General features: G+C 37.1%; 1 long non-coding RNA gene across 1 annotated transcript; it reads left to right on the top strand.

Annotated features, from left to right (window-relative positions):
• The first annotated feature begins 815 nt into the window (after positions 1-815).
• Positions 816-4,912, top strand: LOC140531170 (uncharacterized). Its single transcript, XR_011976292.1, has 3 exons — positions 816-938; positions 4,081-4,207; positions 4,766-4,912. It is a non-coding gene; the product is annotated as an uncharacterized lncRNA (long non-coding RNA).
• The last annotated feature ends 2,869 nt before the right edge of the window (positions 4,913-7,781 follow it).

Raw genomic sequence — 7,781 nt, 5'->3', positions numbered from 1 at the left:
CCTTATTAAGTGCTTACTGTTTGCAAGGGACTTATATAATAATACAGTAATTATTATACATAAGAAATAATCATAATATTTGTATTGGTAATATCCATTGATTGAGAAAATTCACAATGACAAGATTCCTATGAATTAAGACTTTTAAATGCTTTTATATTTTATTAATTATAAGATAATCTACCTATATACATTTGAAAAATAGTAACATGTCTATGAGTAAAACATGGACAGAAAGTACATTTGCTTATTTTTAGTCTGCTTGTGAATTTACCAACTCCTTGCAAACAGGATGTAACTTACTTAGGAATTCCTATATCACAGGTTGAGAAGCACCGTACTTTGCTATGCATTATCAGTGTACATTGACTTTAGAGGAATCCCTTGGAAGAGAGGGAAGGAGATTAAGGCTTTAACAGTCTAAAACTGTGATAAGACTTTTGGAACACCCTGTATATATTCATAACCATATAAAAGGTGCTCTCCAAAAGTCCCCTAATAAAATGCAAATGACTGAATATCTTGAAGTCAAAGTTAATACTCCACTAGGGATTAGTTGACAGTAAGACTCTGGGCAGGAGGAGAAGGCTAATAAAAAACATGACAGGTTGAGAAGTGGTAGAAAAGAGCAGGAAGAAGGTGGTAAAGACAAACAGTTCGCTCCACAGTTCATTTTTGCCACAGGTTGGTAGGCTCTCCATAGAACTTTTCTGTCAAGGAGAATCTCATTTCCTTCAAAGATTAACTTAGGTGTTACTTCCTATTACTTTCCTGATAACTACTCCCTCATCCATTTGTTAGTTGTTCAATATTGTCTCCCTCCTAAAATTTATACTATCTTTACTCTTCTGTAGACATACCACAGGTGTGAAGCTGGAGGAAACTCCGAGGTGATCTACTTCATCCTCTTCGTTTGAGGAAACAGAAGTCTGAGGATGGTAAATGATTTGCCCAATGTGACATAAGCAGTAAATCCCAGAGGCAGGATTTAAACCTTTATATTTTAACCTTTACAATAGCTCTTTTTACTGTGTAGTATGGGTAAAAGTGGTAGAGCAACATTTTGTATTAAGAAGATATATTTATGTGAGAAGCAAATACAGGAAATGGGACAGGAGAAAGTATGATGCTGGAAAACATTTGTTGAAGAGGGAGACATGTGGGACAGGAGGGAACCAGCATTTTTATTAATGTGTTATGGCTAAGTACTTTATAAATTAACCTGTTATGTGCTAAGCACTTGACAAATATTGTATTTGATCCTTATAACAATCCTGGAAGGAAGGTGCTATTATGATCCCCATTTTACTATCAAAGAAACTGAGGCAGACATAGATGGAATAATTTGACCAGTCACACAGCTAGTAAGGATTTGAACTTGGTTCTTCCTGACTCTATATACTGTGCTTCTGTTGTTGTTGAGTTGTAGTTATGTTCCATTCTTTGTGACCTCTTTTGGGGGTTTTCTTGGCGAAGATACTGGAGTGGTTTGCCATTTCCTTCTCCAACTCATTTGACAGATGAGGAAACTGAGGCAAACGGGGTTAAGTAACTTGCCCAGGGTCACACAGCTAGAAAGTGAGACCAGATTTGAACTCAGATCTTCTTGACTCCAGACCTAGCACTCTATCCATTCTGCTGCCTAGCAACCTTAACTGTCCATGCCTCTGTCTCCTCTTTGGTACAACGGATGGGGAATTGAAGTTGGACTACATTCTTACATAAATAAAATCCTTGTTGTCTTAATAGTATAAAAGAGAGGCCTTATAGTATATCCTCCAGATGGACATAAGCTCATTGAGCGAAGGAAGTACTTTGTTTTCACCTCGAATCTCCAACACAAAGCACAGTTCCCTGCATATAGTTAAAATGGATAATAATAATAATAATATTAATAAATATTAGGTGAATTGAACTGAATGAACTCCCATTATTTGCAGGAATTTACTTTTAATCCTCATAATACTCTTGCAAGTCAAATTGTGTGAAGACTTATCTTTATACTATTACCCAGGATGAAACTCAATGTAAAAGCAAAACTGACCTGCCTAGAGTGATATAGTGAGTCAGGGAGAGCCAGGAAGGACTAGGTTGGAAGCACCTTGACTGTCGAGTCTAATGATTCTCTAGGAAACCATCCTAACCACACAAAAGGGACTGATTCTTTCATCTGTGTTCTAGATGGAGTTACAGGTCATCAGTTCAACTGGTGCAATGGCTATGTATATATGATGCCCAACAACCACAGGCCAGCTGTTTGTCTATGCACAACTAGAGAATAACTCCGTCTAGATTTGTGCTTTTTTTTTTTTTATTGAGGGCCATAGCCCTCATATGTATTTATAATCACAAGATGATATTTATCATTAAGTTAATTCTCTGCCTCTTCTCAAAGATCTTATTGGAATCTTGCTGAAGTATAAGTACCTAAAGATAACAAAATGAATTCTGGGCAAATCTAAAGGACTATTAGCCAAACAGTAGGAGTTGGATTTTCCCAGATCCTCCCTAGGAGTATATTAGGCACCTAGGGGTGTTCTTTTATGCCATCAGTATACCACTTAGCTGGTTATCTACTCTAGTGCCTAAACATCCTGAACTTTCCTGGTAGGAATGCTCCTAAGTTTTAAGTGAATAGGGATGAACACAATTCAACCTTCTCTCAGTTTTCAGCCAGTCAAGGAAAGTTTGGTCAAGAAATCATTTAAATTACAATGCCCCCCCCCCCAAATCCTAGGATCTTGGATGTCTATCCATAAGTTAACAAAAGGCCTTTATGACTGGGGGGGAGGGGAATAGGGTTCTATAGGGTCTTCTTCACATCCTTAAAAAAATGCGTCAGGTTTTAGAACAGGTGACTTCATAGAAGTCAGAAAGTTCAGTGCTGAGGGTGAGTCCATCATTCATATATTTTTATGCATTCTATTTGCTTATCTATTCCTTCTCCCCTCTCCCATCAACAAGCACTTATTAAGTATTTTTCATTAAGTACTTTACTTCAGGCACTGAGGGATGTGACTACCTTAGCTAGCTCATGAAATCCCAAAGGCTTAATCATTAGTTGAATTGAATTGCTAGATCTTCAAAACATATGAATGTAGCATGATATTAACCATAGGTGCCCAAAATTAACTGAAAAGTTAATACTATTAAAATTAGATATTATTAAATTATTATAAAAAAAATTTAAACTAAAATATTAATACAGTGATGCCTAAATATTGCAACCAAATGTCACAGAAAATAGGGAATTAGGTCAATATGTCCCAACATATAAAGAAGAAAAGTTCAATTTGACCTCAGCCATGTGATCACTTCAAGAACAATTATGTGGCATCATGTCTTTCCAAAATAATGGCATCAGTTCTTCATATTATTTTTCTCATTTAGGACTGGACTTGGAATTTTATGTAGGTATAGGGAATTCTCAATAAGGAAACTCCCTCAACCAATGCAGATCAACATCTATTCACAATTTAAAGTCATAGCACTGCCAAGGGAACTTAGATCTTAAATAATTTGGCTCCTTTAAAAATCCCTTAAGTCTTTCTTCCCAGGGTACTGGTTTACAAAACGTATACGGTTTGATATTGTCACAATCCACAGTGAAAGTCTCATTAATAATGCAAACCTATACTTTGTGCTAAGCTGAGGTCATTTTTAAAACACATAAAATCTTTTTGACCTGTTAGAATGCTATGGAATCAGAGGCACAGGGTGAAACAAGTGCATGGACTTTAGTAAAGATCTTAAGGACAAATTTGAATTCAATTGAATTGACTTCAAAAATGAATAGAAAGTCAGCAGGTTATGGAGGACGAATATGATAGCATGATCTGGTGTCTCTTCTGGGAGTGAGAGATTAATTTGATTGTAGCATTTTGCTGAACTACCTGCCATGCTCTTCAAAGAGCAAGGTTGACAATAATGAAATTCAGACCAAACATATTCAGACCAAGCCTTCTATATTCATTGAATAAGGAGACATGGTGCTCAGTATGGATAACATTTCAAAGGTAGGATAAAAGAAATCTTAAAAGAAGCCTTGTACCGATTGTGTTATCTCTTATTACTCAACAGACTACAGCAGCTGACTTCCTGAACTTTACAGGCCAGAAGATTACTGTAACACCATCAACAAAAATGTTATGATGTTCACTGAGTAAGAAGATAGAGATGTTCAGTGTAGAGGCTACTTGAAAACAAGGTAAAGGGTAAAAATGAGAGTTTGTGGTCATTTTGCCTCCTCTTTTCCCTAAAAGACAATAAATATAGAAGAAAAATAATAGTAGAAGACTCCCCTCTCCTGGAAAAAAGAGGAGGGGAAGGTAACTACTCTTTCTGTAAAATGTAGTTTTGCATGCCAGTAGCATCATGCACCCAAGCATAGCCCTAAAGCTTTCCTTAGCCAGGACTACATGCCAAATGTGGAGATAGAATTGTGGGAATGGGAATGAAACAACCTGAAATATCTACAACAATATGAAAAGGCATACTGTGCATCAGCTGAATGTTATCATAGCTTGCAAAAAAAAAAAATGCTATCGAAAAACAAGACCGATGGCCACTTGCTCATTCCGACAAACGCTTTATAAGCACTTGCTATGGACAAGGCTCTATGCTAGGCCCTGGGAATAAAAATGTAAAATAAGATATGATCTTTCCTCCCAAGGAGCTTATAATCTAGTAGGAAGATCATGGGATCATGGATTTAATGGTAGAATGGACCTGAAAAGTCATCAGATTCAATCCTCTCATTCTACAGATGAGGAAACTGAGACTTGGAGAGGTCACGTGAATTGCCCAAAGTCACATATGCACATACATGCATGTAAGTAACTATGGTACAAATTAGGATATAATGAATACACAGGAGAAGTTTTGGTATAGTGCTGTAAGATACTGAAGGAGAACGGGCTCATGTACAGGTGAGAATATCATAGAAGGTTTCGTAGTGAATGTAGCACCTTAGCTGGACTTCACAGAATGAGAAGGATTACAAAAGGTAGAGATGGAAAAAGGGAGACAATACTGTTTCACATCAATGTCTGTAGCCCTCCTGATATGGTATTGTAAAGTATGGAAGATTTTAATTACTTTAAAAAGCCAAAGAAAATTTATTTCTACCATCAATTCCATCAGCTAAACTCCCAGGCAATACCATGCTTGTCATCTGTCTCTTAAACTTCAGCATTCACATTTGTCTTCTGGAGAAATTTAATTTTAGGGAACAGATTTTTTTCCCTTAAATATCTATTTAAAATCTATACACATTTAACTGTGTATACAGATAGAAATTCTTAAATATATACACAGATGATTTGTCTTAATGGGGAACATCACTTCCTACCGAGTAGCTGAGATAAAAAACGGCTCAGAAAGATGTGCTACAATTTCATTTTCTATCAAATAGAGAATTACTCCTCATTTTTTAGATCTAGATTCAAAAAAACAGTCTCTGAGGGTTTATAAAGCTATAAGAGATGAGAGACATGGAGGTTAAAAATATTTCATTTCACTTTAATACATATTAATCCACGAAGCATATGCTTCTTTATAAGTGTCCTGTCTGCTGTAGGGGGAAAAATACATATTTCTGGTCACATCAGAACAGAATTATATTCATCGAGCTCAGTTGGAATAGAACAGAAGGGTAGGCAAGAGGGTAGAACAGGAATGGCATGAATGGCATGTCAAGTTACAACACCAGGGGAGTAGAATCTTCAATGTGCTACACCTCTATTTATAGCTCAGTTGCCCTAGAAAATATAATGTATATTGAAGTCCAGAAAAACCTGTTTTATTTCTGGACCATTCTTTCTCAATCAAAGCCATCCATGACCTTTCTGTGTCCTCTTCTCCTTCCTGGTAGCTTCTCTTTTCTGTCTTATGTGGCACAGCAGATAAACTTTTGGACTTAGAGTCATAAAGGTATGAGGTCAAATCTGCCTCAAGATATTTAGTATCTGTGAACACATGAGTAAGTTGCTTAACTATTCTTGACTTCAGTTTTTTTGTCTTTTGTTGTTTATTATTACTTAATCATTTTCAGTCATGCCCGACTCATTGTGACCCATTTTGGGGTTTTCTTGGCAGAGATATTGGAGTGATTTGCCATTTCCTTCTCTGGCTCATTTTACAGATGAGGAAACTGAGGCAAATAGAGTTACATGACTTGCCCAGGATCACACAGCTAGTGAATGTCTGAGGACAGACTTGAACTCACAAAGATGAGTCTTCCTGACTCCAGGTCTGGCACTCTACCCACTGCATTCTATCCACTCCACCACCTAGCTTCCTTTTTCCACATCTATAAGACTAGAGATACCTGCCTTTCAGGGTTAGATAGTATAACATATATGAAAATGCTTTGTAAAATCTGAAGTGAAACATAAATGCTAGCTATTATTATTCTCTAGAAACCTAGCTAATTGGAACATATTCTTTTGAAGATGAGGAATCAATGAGTTCCGCTAAGTGAGAACCCATCCTATCCTATAATAACCCTGAGTAGGCATGATCCTTGACCAGCCCTGACTACAGGGCTACCTCAAAGCTTAAAGCATGAAAGGAAGGTGCCCCCAGAAGTCCAAGGTCATCATGGAATCCCTCTATTTGCCAAGATTGGAGAGTCAAATATGAGACTCTCTGGTGCTATCTCTTGCTGTATCTTCACTTACACCAGTCTCTCTCTGGACGTATTGGTCCTACTGCCAGTGTGATGGACTGTCCTAAGTGCTCTTACCTCATTGTCTCTGCCTCCTCACCATGTTCTCTGGTCTCTCCAGTTAAGCCACATTGCCCTCCCTTAAATGAATCATAGAAAAATACCAATTGCTTTCATAATTAACCAGCCCATTTGATTTTCCCATGAAAGCCCCTGCAATAACTTTGACATTATGTATGTCTTTTACCAAATGATTATGGAAATGGTATATGATTTGGATCATGATTGCCCCCCTCTCCTTGAAGGTACATCTGTTTGAACTCAATTTTTTACTTGTTCATAATTTCCCAGACTATTTTTCAAAATAACACAATTCAATAATTCCTGCCATGTGATGCTTTCTTTCAAGATAAAGAATATACTACTTTCATCCACCTTAAGATGCTTCATATCCATGGTTTTTAACAAATATGTCCACTGTAACTATCAGGCAGACCAATCAGTATAATACCTTTATATGACTGGACATGCACAATGAACTGATTGCGCAGCTATGTAAGTAGACCTGATGGGTCTGATTGAAATCTAATGTTAGAATAGTTCTCACAACCATATTACCACTACAATAGATCTTATCGACCTGAGGTGATGGTATTACTCTTTCTTCACCAAATGGTATTTTTCTCAGGCACAGTTGTTTATTTATTTTTTTGCCATTGAAGACGGAAAAGTCATTGGATATCAGGAGCACAAATCCAGAGAAGCTATTCAGCTAGTCATAAGACTGATCCATAAACCCATAAAAGACATGACCCACCAATCTACTATAGTCAAAAGAGCCAGACCAGAGCAACTAGAAAGACCCAGGTAAACAAATGTGCAGAGGTGGGACAACCTGAAAAACAGCCTTGAAAATGACCAGGCTGAAGTAATGTTTATCATTAGTTATAAGCCCCACCAGGAGGAGTGAACCAGTACCTACTATGACCAGTCTTGGGAAATTCTCCAACACTGTTCAATTATGACAGCCTCTTAGGAAAGGTTTTTGTGAATTGGAACTCTGTGTGAGCTACTCTACTTCAGCAGGCATATGTACTCTAAAGAGCTTCTTCTA

Source organism: Notamacropus eugenii, chromosome 3 (genome assembly GCF_028372415.1).
Source record: "Notamacropus eugenii isolate mMacEug1 chromosome 3, mMacEug1.pri_v2, whole genome shotgun sequence".
NCBI classification, from domain to species: domain Eukaryota; kingdom Metazoa; phylum Chordata; class Mammalia; order Diprotodontia; family Macropodidae; genus Notamacropus; species Notamacropus eugenii.
This window is presented reverse-complemented; position numbering and strand designations above follow the sequence as displayed.